Below are 15,000 nucleotides of genomic sequence, written 5' to 3'. Positions count from 1 at the left end.
CATACACACACACACACACACATATATATATGTATGTATGTATAAGTAGGCCCACACATTATATATATATATATATATATATATATATATATATATATATATATATACATATATATATATATATATATATATATATATATATATATATATATATATATATTTATGTATGTATATGTGTACATATATGTATATATATATATATATATATATATATATATATATATATATATATAGATAGATAGATAGATAGATAGAGAGAGAGAGAGAGAGAGAGAGAGACGATGAACAGACAGGCAGATAGACAAGCAGAGAAATAAAGATACGGAGAGAGATGGAGCGATAACCTGGCTGAATGAGGGGAGGGGAAGATTGAGAAAGGGATGAGAGGGAGAGAAAGAGAGTGTAGATGCACGGGAATGTGAGTGTGTGGTGTGTGTGACAGGTGTGAGTGTAGACAAAATATTCAGTAAAACAACTCTGGATGACGATCCAGGTATAATAGATTGTGATATAGATAAGAAAAAAAAAAACAGAAATAAGCATATTTCAAGAGATACTAAAAGTACTGTAGCACTAAAGATATTTCTGAAGCAGGCAGACTTTGAGGGGGAAAGTACTGAAAAAGAACAAAAGACAAAGGCAAGCGTCGAAACAGAACTGCTTTCTAACAATCTTGTTCCTTAATCCGTGAGAGGCTATGGAACCATAACAAGTCGTACATGCTTGCAAGTGACCCGTCTACAGTACAGTGCTGGCTCCTGTATCGCGCCAGTTGAATGCTTTATACTACGAAGCACTCCCTAGGAAGACCGCTCGAGCACAGCGCAGCAGGGGCGGTTCGCTCCACGTTCTTCCCGTTTGAACCTGATACCAAATTTTACGAGCCAGAATATCGCGACCTTCCGTGTCTGATATCTTCTCACCGAGAAAAATCGGACAAACAATGGCCTTGCGCGTGCCACCATACGGACGCACACATACGCACATACAGAAGTATACATGGCTGCCCTATCATGCCAGCGGCACTCACACACACACACACACGATGCAAATGCAAGCCAACTCTACGACTCTACGGGCCTCGGCTGAGCCTCGTGCAGATGGCGTGAGGTACCTACCCCCGTCCGCCGGCTGGGACCACTGAGTCACCATGCCGGACTCGCTCACGAGCCGAGACAGACTCATCCGGAGGCTGAGCACCTGCCGGCAACACAGGAGGCGGCGCTGACGGCGGCGGCGGCGGGGCGCGGGCGGCGCTGCAATTTGATGGCGAGGGCGGGGTGAATACGCCGCACACAAGGGATATACATGGGCATATGTACGTGCATGTCTGTGCCTATATATACGTATACACTAACACATATGCTGTATATACATACATACACACATATATGTGTCTGCGTGTTTGTGTGTATGTATGTATGTATATATACATATACATATACATACATACATACACACACACACACACATACACACACACACACACACATACACACACACACACACACACACACACACACACACACATATATATATATATATATATATATATATATATATATATACATATATATATATATACATATATATATATATATATATACATATATGTATATATATGTATGCATATATTTATTTATTTATTTATGCATACACACACATACACACACACACACGTACACACACGTACACACACACACACACACACACATACACACACACACACACACACACACACACACACACACACACACACACACACACACACACACACATATATATATATATATATATATATATATATATATATATATATATATATATATATATATATATATGTATATGTGTATGTATGTATGTGTGTGTCGCATGCTATTTTATAGCATCTTCTGGTGAGTATGCAGTCCCACTCGGATTTCCATCTCTCCTAAACACAATCGAAAACCACCAAAGAGCCCTACTGAAGCGCGAAAACAACTGAACATTCTTTCTCCACAAAATCCTCTAACAGGAAATTTGGCCAAAAAGGAAAAAAAATGTCACATCCACAAGACATCGTGATATCAATTTCTGTCTCTTATGCTGCAGTGATGATGCTGTTCGTTCGCGCGCAGAGCGGTGAGAAGAGCAGATCTATGCCAATATGCCAGAGATGACAATGGTATCTTATTGTCATTAACTGAAGGATGGGAATCTTACTTATGTTATAATGAATTTAGGAAACAATCTACATTCTATTGTAAATCTTATCATTTTCATGATCATTCATCACTGACATTATCACTGCTATTATTATCATTACCATAATCATAATCGTTATGATTGCTAAGATTATTTTTGATATCATTATTATGATCATTATTATTATTACAATTACTTATCGTTGTTCTTATTGCAATGGTTGTTGCTAATAGTATAATCATTATTACTACCATCGTTATTATCCTCATTATTGCTACTATCATTGTTGTTATTAATATTATTACTGTCATTATTATTTTTACCATTACCATTATTTTCACTTTCATCATCATCATTTTTATTATGATTATCATAATTATTATTATTATCATTATCATTATTATCATTGCCCTTATCATTAGTATTATTATTATTATCATCATCATTATCATTAGTAGTACTACAATTATCCTTATTATCAATACTATTATCATTATTATCAATACTATTATCATTATTATCAACATCATTATCACACACACGCACGCAACTTCCAATTCCCTGACTTAGCGTCCAGCCTTCAAGCAGCTTGGAGAGCTTCGTTCTCGTCGGTCATTGCTCGACTGTCAACTGATTCGGCTCATGACATGAGCGAGAGGTTGGCAGATCTAAGGTCTATTGTATCTTTTGTTAGATTTTCCCTTTTGTTATTCACTCTATAGCTTTTCGACAACAAATACTGTGTATTTTGCGTTTCATTCTTACTCTGTCCGAACTAATCTTGGAAATAAGACTCTCCCAACAATTTTCTGTATCACTAAATCCATAATTAGCAATAATCATTATAAGATGATTGTTTGAGATATGCCGCAGGAGAGTATAGGGACGATATGACGAGCTGAAAGCAAGTGGACTGGCATCAGCAAAAAGTTAAAGCTGCCGAGACAGATTTGTTCGCGAAAGCCGTTGAACATACTTAAAATATCTAAGACTCCAAAAATTCATATTTTTCGCATTCTGTTCGCCAGTAACACGGTAGACTTTTTTATTTTTATTTTTACATCGTTCGTAGTGATACCTATGGTCCAGAAGGAAAGCATATGGTAAATGAGTGGATACTTATTCACACCTTCAAAATAATAGACAGAATGAGATGGTGTGAAATGACGGCAATGATACGAATGAATTAGCTTCTCTTCTTTCATTTACTCGATACTTTTCAGGGCAGTGGCGAACGAGCTTGATAGCGCTACACGACACTGGTTGAAAATCACATCGCTTTCGTCGTGGGTTCACAAACTGCATCCTTCCTTGACTATAATTCGATATTCACCTGTGATGCGGACCAGAGAGGCGTGGACTGCATCCCCGTTGCACTGCGCTGAGCAAGAGCCGGTTTCCTCTCCAGAACTGCCAGCTTGGCTTGGCGGCCGCGGACAAGGACGTCCGGCGGGGCAACGGCCGCCACCTGTCAGAACCATCGTCCTTCGAGGGAGCGCGTGACGGGGAACCGAGTCGCTGTTTGCTTGGTCTTGAGGGCAGTGATGACGGTCCGAAGGCCAAGCTGACACGAGGGCAGCCCAAGTGCTGTGACGCAGCAGAAAAGGTGGGCATTCTCTCTCCTTCATTTTGTAAAACTCAATTTACTTTATCTTAGAGTGCGAATTGGATCTCGTCAGCGGCGGTCACCCCTGCGGCTTGTTGTTGTTCGCTGGGGCTGCTTGGCCTCCGGGAATCTTCGGAGGCGACGTCTTCAGGGCACAGTCGTCGACAAGAAATTTAGACGAAAAAGGATGTTTCCTAAGATACTTCCCTTGTCTTGTCGAGAAATACATTGAAGAAGTTAACTAACGGATCTCTCGTCGTCGCAGTGGCGATCTCAGAATACAAAATGGATATATATGCATTATATATATATATATATATATATATATATATATATATATATATATATATATATATATATATATATACACACACACACACACACACACACACACACACACACACACACACACACACACACACACACACACACACATATATATAATATATATATATATATATATATATATATATATATATATATATATATATACATATACATATATATAAATATATATATAAATATATATATATATAATATATATATATATATATATATATATATATATATATATATATATATATATATATATATATTCCTTCGTCGATAATTCGGGCTAATCAGCATTTCTTTTTTGATTATCCTATTATCCTGCCAACTGAAAACTCTCCATCTCCAAGATACTTTCCCGACCATTCAGCAATGGCCGAACACGATTCCGCGAAGCCCCATAGAGTGTTTGGTTGCCCCGGAGGCGGGAGTGGGGCCGCCCCTGCCCTTCGTGGGCGGCGGAGGGTGCGTGACGAAGTGATATATGTTAAGGTAAATATGGTCATGCCACGCTCGGGCTCCATGGAATGGTAATTGCTGGCATCGAATAGCTATTACGACCTGAGGGGGTTGGCGCCTCGTTCTCCTAGTAGTAATAGCGGCCGTAGTATCAGGCACGACAGCAATAACACTGTAGGTTAATCAGTGCTGTTGGCTGAAATGATTTCTCAACAAACCAACAGAAAAAACACGGCTTCACAAACTCCAGGTCAGCTGTTCTGCTCCACACGCGGACAGTGCATACACGTCAATCCTTTTCATTGGCAATGCGAAGAGAGGCGGAAGGGCCGAGCGCATGTCGGCGCAAGGAGCACCGTCGTGGTGCGGCAACTAGGGCAGGGGGAACATCAGTCCTTCAAAGGAAATTCATTTACGGCACTACTGGCACTAGACAAATAGTTTATGCAGATGTCCATGTCTGGCATAAGCAGAGTTTATGTAAAAGAGCTAAAACCTTACAAAACAATGATAGAACCCACGCAGCCCTTGCGAACCCCCGCGCACCCTGGGACAGACCTTCCCGGAGGAATGGGCCGCGATGACGCTGGCTCAGAGTGCATCAAAATTCTTTCGAATGAATATCACCTCTGACAGCTCACACCGTCCGCAAAAAATAAAATGCAACTGATTCAAGAAAACGGCAGTGACGCAAGTCAACTCTGTCAGAATATATAGAGATGGACATTAATAGGCGCAGGAAACCAGAACCCAAGCATTGAACTGGTTACGAATCAGTCAGTCAGCCTTTTTTTCTAACCGACGCCGACGACTTAAGACGACGGTCTTAAGAACCAGGGTCCGGATTCACTAACGCACTTACGATGATAAAGTCACTGGTAATTATAGTTACCATAGTAACCTGACAGCGGTGGTATTCACTAACAACTTGCCATTGGAGTTACCATGGTAAATTTTACCAGTGATCAGAGCACTGGGAACCTCTGGGAAGACGATGTCATCACGTGTTATCTCGTCAGAAAATCAATATCTAAGCAAAGTCTTGGGTTTGTTTTTACACCTGATGTAACTAATATGATGGCAAAGAGATATCACAGTGCGGACATAGCGAAGAAATGCAAATTTCACATGAAACTAGCAAGAATAAAATCCACACAAATTCTCGCAAGATTATAGGCCTACGTTATACTAGAATGCATGGAACCGACAAATAAGTTAACTCTTAAAGAATTCTTCTCTGACAGATTTATTACAAATGCTAGAGAAAAAACTACCTTGCTGATGTATAAACTGGCAATACCAACGCTAAACGAGTATAGCAATATCTGTCTGTCGGGATTTTGACAATAAACCCCAAAGTGCATGGACAAGAATAAGCTTGAGATATTTCTTTTGACAACAAATGGCGATAATAAAAAAATTTGTTTCGTCCCGTTCTTTGTTGATCAATGAAAAATATATAAATAAAAAGCTGTTTGGACTGTCTCTTTGGGTTGAGGTAAACATTGATATATTAATATTACAGTGTTTGTATTGGTTCCTATCAATACAGTAAATATATATCCAACATGATGGATATAATCAAATAAATATATTTTTTTTCTACATGTGCTTAAATAGTGTTTTAGCTCTGACGATTATTTAAACAATCTCGCTGTGTCTAATTTTGTTTACATGTTAGGTGATTGGCCGAAGGAACCTAAGAGATTATGTATAGCGCTCGCTGATTGGTGGAATTGCTTTACCAGAGCCCTCTGTTGGCTACCATTAGAATGAGTCGATTTACGATTGCAACTCAGCATATCCAAATTACCATTTCCCCGTGAATACCGCTTTGCCATGACTGGTAAACGCAATGGTAAATGACCGCTGGTAAATGCGTTACGATCGTATGTTAATGAATCCGACCAAGGAATTCGCTGACGACCAGAGGAAGGTCTGACCAGCGAGTGTTCGTGGGGTCTTCCCTTTACACCGCGCCGGAGGACAATCATCGAAATGTTTGTATTCGTCATAATAGAGTGCATAAAGCAACAACAAAATAACTTTTCGCACAGAGCCACTTTATAGCCAATGGATGGCGAAAGACTGACATCTTAAAGAGCTAACTCATCATAGAAGACACAAGCAGATTCAAGTACTTGAGGATTCTGAGAATAGATACTTCTCCACGGAATGGATTACAAGCCAACGGCGCCGAGAGTCGCATGAGTATGTTGCTTAATCAGGGAATGTGCGCGCTTGACGTCATGTGACAACTGCTGGTGCGGGCACGGGCATGCAGCTGAGGCTATCAGCCATCGAAAAGAGCAGTAGCAGCAAGTATTCCTTCACATGCTGATGCGCTCCATTACCCCAAAGAAAATGCCCTCTTTCAGGGGGTGCTTAAAATCATGCGTATATCTGCGCACACACACACACACACACACACACACACACACACACACACACACACACACACACACACATATATATATATATATATATATATATATATATATATATATATATATATATATATACGTACATATATATATATATATATATATATATATATATATATATATATATATATATATACATATATATATATACATATACATATGCATGCATAAATACACACACACACACACACACACACACACACACACACACACACACACACACACACAAACACACACACACAAACACACACACACACACACATATATATATATATATATATATATATATATATATATATATATATATATATATATATATATATATTCTCAGATTTCACCCATTTCTATATGGGGTCACCATTATGGGTGAGCCGCCTCCACTGATTTCTATCTTGTGCTTCCTCTTCTGTGATATCTTTCAATTGCAGGTCATCCCTTACACGGTCTCGCCATGTCTTTCTTGGTCTTCCCCTCTTCCTTCTACCCTATATATATATATATATATATATATATATATATATATATATATATATATATATATATATATATGTGTGTGTGTGTGTGTGTGTGTGTGTGTGTGTGTGTGTGTGTGTGTGTGTGTGTGTTTGAGAGAGAGAGAGAGAGAGAGAGAGAGAGAGAGAGAGAGAGAGAGAGAGAGAGAGAGAGAGAGAGAGAGAGAGAGAGAGAGAGAGAGAATGTGTGTGTGTGTGTGTGTGTCACAGCAGCTTTCGCTCAATCTCAGCAAGACATGATATCCTCTAAACGACGCATTATAAGCGAGAACATTAACCAGCTGATGAGGCGCCTGCAACCACGCCGTGTCATCAGCGTCTGCCTCTGGTGCATCCGTAATCGCTCGCCGTCTGCATCCGGCAGCACGACATTCTGTGAGCGACATGTTTTCATTCATTTGCTCTCAGGTCCTCTGAAATCAAATAATTGTTAACAGAATTAGACGAATATGGCGGAGCATGGCTTGCCTCCTTTGATTTAGAAAAAAAAAACGGTCTTGAATTAGCTGTAATCTTATTAGTTCAAGGGTCATTTTCAGAGTGTTGGTGCTTAGGTGATGCTACCCCAATTACCAAGGGCCCACTACAGTCTTCAACTACTGTAGGGCCATTTCAATTACACCAATTTGTATTTGGGCTTTTGATTTTCTGACCAAACGTCTCTCTGTATATTTCAGACCGTGTCTTCCAAAGATTCAGACCGGTTTTAGAAATGGACTCGACTGCAGTGATGCATTGCATATGTTGGTGCATAAAATGTAGACTGCTTTAGAAAAGGGTCATGAGTCAAGGCTTGTCTCTCTGGATTTTAGTGCAGTTTTTAATCATAAGTTGCGGTCTGTTTGTAAAGTTTTACTTATTTTAACTAAAGTTTTAACTGGTAGACAGAAGCATTTCAATGTTGATGGTAGTTTTAGCTCGTATTCCCGTGTGTCTTCTGGGGTTCCTCAGGGTAGTGTTCTCGACCCTTTGCTCTTCATTTTATATACAAGCGATATGTGGCCCGGGATTCCTAGTAAGATGGCTTATGCTGATGATACTTGTCTGTGCCGATATTCTTTCTCCGCTTCATTGTAGACCAGCTGATGACTCAGTCGTGGTGCTCTCGGTCGGGCATGAAATTATTGTACCTGAAATTTGTCTGTCGGTGTATAACGCAGTTGTAACCCTTGACTCGAAACTTACTTTTAAATTACAGTTTAGGTATATTGGTCTGGCAGTTTAATTTAAATTAGGTATAATTCGCGGTGCAAAAAGATTTATGAAGATAACATCACTCGTAGAAGCTTATTTTTTTCATTCTGCCTCATTTGAGTATTGTTCTCCGGTGTGGTTTTCTGTTGTAGACTCACACTTTAGTCTGCCTGGTCGTTCTTTTAAGAACGATAAATTTTTCCTGTATGAACTTAGATTTGGATTTTGGACATCGTAAGGATATTGGTTCTCTTTCAGTATTATACAAGACTGTAACCTATAATTCACATCCACACTAGGAGTTTTTACCTGATTTTGTCAACCTGCAAGCATTATTAAAAGTTCTATGACCCTCAGCTCCATGACATCTGATGCAGATCGATTGTCTACATCTCAGTTTTCTAGGTGCTTCTTACTGCCATTTGTAGGCTTTGGAAAAAAATTGCCTTCAGTGATTGTATCTTATCGACTCTCAGCAAGTTTAAGAGTTCAGCTAATATATTTTTACTACGTAAATAGCTGATGGTTTACTATTTACTCTTAGGCCACAGCATTTTTTTTTTCTTGAAAAGCGGGTAAATCTGGTGATAATGAAATATCGGCTAGAGGAAAAAAAAAAATCCTAGTACCAAAATAAGACGTGTACCTCCTACCTTCCAAAGACCAGAAATAAAGGAATGTATCAGTTCCAGCCCCACCTGGAGGAAGTACAATTCTTACTACAAGTCTTCGAGGAGTTGAATGAAAACAGACAAAGAATTCTTTCAACCAGAATTTGTTACTTTGGATATCAAAATAAAAAATATTCATAAAAAATGACATATATATGTACTTTGCCATTTTGTACTGGTAGGAAAAGGACTCTTCCTTTCTGGATATGAAATGGAAGTCAACATAATGCGAAATAAGCCAGTACTGATCAGAAGCGACCACCGACCACGGACACGAAAGACAATGTACATGGCATGACGCATGGAGAGTGAGGTATTTCCGCCAAATATATTTCATTTTTGTTTTGAGGACGAGAGAAACGATACCATATACAATGAATCATAGACAAATTGATTTATAATTATTTACTGCTATTTCTCTCGCAGACGTCACAATATCAGCGGTAAATTTGAAAAAAAAATCGGGATTAATTTTTCGTTTTTTTCAGTGTAGCTTTTTATAAGGTTAACCGTAATGATTAAAGTTATAATAATGGTGATGATAACGATAATGATAATGATAACAATAGTAATAGTAATGATAACAATAATAATGATAATAATGGTAATAATAATAGTTACGATAATTATGATGATAATAATGATAACAAAAATTACTTTTATCATCTTAGCATCAACTCATTGACAATATCATTCTTTTCCTCCTAGTTATCATCATTATCATTGTTGTTAACATTTCTTTTGTTATTGTGTGTTTATTTTCGTCGTTATTATTATTATTATTATTAGTAGTAGTAGTAGTATTTTAATTATGATTTTCATTATCATTTTCATGATAATAATAATAATAATAATAATAATAATAATTATTGTCATTATTAGTATTATGATGATTATTATTATGATGATGATGATGATTATTTTTATTATTATTATTGTTATTATTATCATCATCATTATTGTTATTATTATTATTATTATTATTATTATTATTATTATTATCATCATCATCATTATTATTATCATTATCATTATCATTATTATCATCATCATCATTATAAGCTTCATTATTATTATCATAATTATCATTATCATTATTAGCATCAAAATTATTATTATTAGCTCTATTGTTGTAGTTGTTGTCGTTATTATAATCATTATCATAATCATCATCATCATTACTGTTATCATCATTCTCATAAATATATTCAGTCTCGTATTATGATTGTTACTCTTATCATTATCATTATGATTATTATCATTACGATTACAACCGTTATGATAATCATTATTGTAATTATCATCATAGCCATTATCTTTATCATTACGATAAAAAAGCGAGAACAAAATGATGATGAATATGCCAATACAAACCGAGAGAATGAATTATAAATGGGGTGCTAAGTTCTGATTCCCTCTGCGCTTGCAGCCAGGATGAATATTGCAGGAAATATTGCTTCCAAGAAATGGGCGAAAAGAAAACTTGAATTTAGCCTCGAAATGACACTGAAAGGTCAGCAACGCTCAGGTTGCGCTCGGCTGGCCTTTGACGGCTGTCTGCAGAACAGACAAACAAATATACGTGTGGCTGCATCTGTCTATATCTGTCTATACTTTAACACACACACACATGTGTGTGTGTGTGTGTACATATATATATATATATATATATATATATATATATATATATATATATATATATATATATATATGTATGTATGTATGTATGTATATATATAAACAAATATATATATACACATACATACATATATATATATATATATATATATATATATATATATATATATATATATATATATATATATATATATATGTATCTATATATATATATATGTATGTATATATATATATATATATATATATATATATATATATATATATATATAATATATATATATATATATATATATATATATATGTAAAAAAGACAGTATTGGTGATTGGTCATGATGATCTATTCCACGGCTGGATGGCGGTTGGATGAAGGCAAAAGGTTGCGAAAGCATGTAGAGGGCTGTAAAAATTATCGCAATTTGAGGCATCGTCCCAAGGAGTGCGTTACTTCAGCGGCCAGTTGCAAATGCCCCCGAGGGATTTTGACTTTCTTCTGTCCGAAATTAAATTAAGTAGGGCTGATTTGCATATAGTTTCCTACTTGAACTTCTTCTTCCTATACACTGTTTAACAAACAAATTTGATGGAAGAATTATGAATTAATATATACCTTGAAGAGGACACGTCATAACATCTAACGAAACCTACAGCACTAGAAGATGCGTGGTGATAGCGGAAATGGGAGCGAAAGGCGAAAGCATTTAAAACACAAAAAGCACGAGACACACTTGCAAATGATTATCGTCCTGCTAACGGCTGAAAATGCGGAAGAAATTGTTCGAAAACATTACTGCAAAATATAAGAGCTCTTCGGGTCAATGGCCAGCCCCTGGTGTGCGTGAACAGTCACGCACATGCAGTGCCTGGCGTGTCCTCTTTTTCCGTTTCCACCTTGTGTGTCACTCCTCTCTTGCCTCTCTGCGGCAACACGGCGCCAGTCTCTTTGGTAAAACCACAGTCAAGGCAAAGGCATGTTTCTCAGTCGGGGACAACGGGCTGGTGTCATCATCGGAGGGACGGCGGAGGGTAGAGATAATGGCGGCTGCGCAGCGGCAGTATATCATATGATGGCAAATGGGACACAGCAAATGGTAAACGCTCCAGGGAGGGTAAATAGCAGTAGGAAGGAAGAATAAACGGAGCAAGTGTGAAATCGAGGGAGCGTCGCGTGTACCCCCCCCCCCCCCGAACCCCCTCGACTACACGGGCCCGCTTTTCAACGCCCTTCCTCCGCAAGTCCTGATTGCCTTCTGTCATGCCTGCGCTGACTCCCGCCGACCACCCACCGTCGCTTCTGGTTTTTGTTTTTTTCTGCAACGGCCTCCCTTTTGCACCTGGCTTAGTATCCTGAGTTTGACTGTCATTTATCATCTGTCAGTTTGCAGCACTAATAGAAAGTGCGATTGATCAGGGCATTGAAAATACTCTTTGCCTTTTATACTATTTTCGTCGTTATTTAGCCCCAAAGATTGCTTTATCTGCGTGCCGCGACCTGGAAAATGTTTATATTTATTTCATAATCATATAACTGTCACACTGACACCACTGAAAGCGATGTAGTGTTATCATCACGTGGCTCCCAGATGATTGTCAAACTAACGCAGATGTTCCCGTCGAGATTGGCTCGAACGGGATGCGGTCTTCGCGGATTTATTTACATCTCCTTTCTGTGGGAAGCTGGCACTCGAACTCGTCAAATGAATTTGTTCAACTTGATTGACTTATCCCTGCCCCTTTTTTGCAGCCTAACTTCGCTTGCACCTTTCATTCGTCTTCTGTTGAAAACAGAATGGCATAAAGTAGCAGGGAATCTTACCGGCAGAACAGCTTCGTCCATGGGCAGTATTTGTATACTTGTGTTTTTTTATGACAATCTATCCAGCGTTAAAGATGATAGATTTTGCTCAGGGTAGACACTGTTTCGTTATCAAACTTTTTATTTTCTGAAACATATTCTACCTTTCTGTTTTTTTCAGTGTCGTAACCTTCTGTTTTCAATAAAGCATTTATATTATTGATAAAGTCGTCTCTCCACATCAAGTCTTTCCCTGCAGTGCAAGGCCTTTCTTGATGTCTTAATCAGTCTCCTTCTAGACGAGGTCCCCCCCCCCCTGCACGCGTAGGTCTAGATTTTTTTTTTTTTTTTTTTTTTTTGCTTGGGAGGCAGAAATAGGCACGAGGTTCTGACAGGTGGGGGCAGGAAAAGCTAGAAGGCTACGTTTCAACATGATGAAATATATAACTTAGAGTCAGTGGTTTTGTTTGAACCATCTGGCAGCCTTTGGACGCAGTGGCCAAAGTGCTCCAATCGCTCTTTGGAACCTTTAGTGCTCCTTCACACCGACAGGCAATGCGAGGCTTGATGCAAAATATGCCCACGTCAGTGACAGATTCCGATAAGTTTACGCGACATTCAGGACCTAACTTTGGACAGATTCATTGTCCGTTGTACTAGAACTTTGCTTTTTATTCACTTGTGTGTATGTATATATATATATATATATATATATATATATATATATATATATATATATATATATATATATATATATATGTGTGTGTGTGTGTGTGTGTGTGTGTGTGTGTGTGTGTGTGTGTGTGTGTGTGTGTGTGTGTGTGTGTGTGTGTGTGTGTGTGTGTGTGTGTGTGTGTGTGTGTGTATGTGTGTGTATGTATGTGTGTATGTGTGTGTGTGGGTGGGTGTGGGTGTGCATGTGTGTACATATGGATTTGTGCATATATAATTTTGTCCGAAAGTCAACTTATTTCCTCGTGTATCATACTTCTTTTGTATCTTTACATTTCTCTTGGTCACCTTTGCGGATAGGTCGATGGCTAATGACATTTCAAGATATAAATATTGGCACGAATAAATCGATAGTGACAAATTTAGACAGATAATGGTGTGGATAGAAACGTGTCAAAAGTCTGATAACTTCGCACGCCGCCCACGTGAACGCAGAGGAAGCACAGTGGGCGTTAGTGGAGAGGCGCCACGGATGCAGGACCTCCTCGCCGTCCTCGCCGTTTGCGTCGGCCGCTGCCGAAGACAAGCCCCGCCGCGGCTCTCCCAGCTGACACTACATGTCTGGCACGACAATTCCGAACCTCCGTAGTGAATCCTAGTCAATCGGCCTATTGACCTATTGATGTCAGCGACAACGGAATTCATTTATTTCTTGATTCGATGCAAAATATGCAATCGTTCGTCTTTACAAAAACCTTCTTAAGATCCAGACAAATACCCGAGAGGGTAGAGGGTACATGACTGGTCACTTGTGGTCACGGCCTCCTAACAAGCTCAGCCAGTCCTTCGATGATTGGTGCTGACAGAGTCAGGCGGTTAATGCTGGCACTGGCTTGCTCAGAGTGGATAACGATCGCGTTGTCTGTGCTGGTAAGAATTGTGAAGTAGGCCTACGTGTTTATCATGGAAGCACTCGTCTGCCTCGAGGCGTCGGCGCTCTCGTTCGTCCCTTGCATGAGCGTACAACCCGCTCGCTGGGGGGGGGGGGGGGGCAATCTCTGGCATACGCTTTCTAAAGCATCATAAGAATGGCGATCTTGATGTAATTAAGAATTGCAAATTATTTAATGCCTTCAACTCAAATTCTGTTTTAGAATGATTTTTTCTCATGATGATGGAAGCGCCGCCGACGAAAAGGTCAGTCGAGGCCTGCTAAAGTCTGCCAATATTGTTGCATTTCTTTAGACGTTGGAGATCCTGTGGCAGGTCACCCTTTTCCTCTTTTGGCTGCGTGCACTCTGAAGAGGGGGGGGGGTGATTGTTGTACGCATGTGAGGATAAAACGAACTGACTGACATCTGCTGATACTGCAGTTAATTCGCATGCACTCACGACCGGCGTAAACTGCCTTGGTCATGGCGGCCGCTTGATCGTACCGGTACAGTAATGCATGGTGGAGGGAAGATACTAGAGAGTGCTTGACAAATGTATAATAAAA

This window comes from Penaeus vannamei, chromosome 20, assembly GCF_042767895.1.
Source record: "Penaeus vannamei isolate JL-2024 chromosome 20, ASM4276789v1, whole genome shotgun sequence".
In the NCBI taxonomy this organism is placed as follows: Eukaryota; Metazoa; Arthropoda; class Malacostraca; order Decapoda; family Penaeidae; genus Penaeus; species Penaeus vannamei.
Note: the sequence above shows the minus strand (reverse complement) of the source record.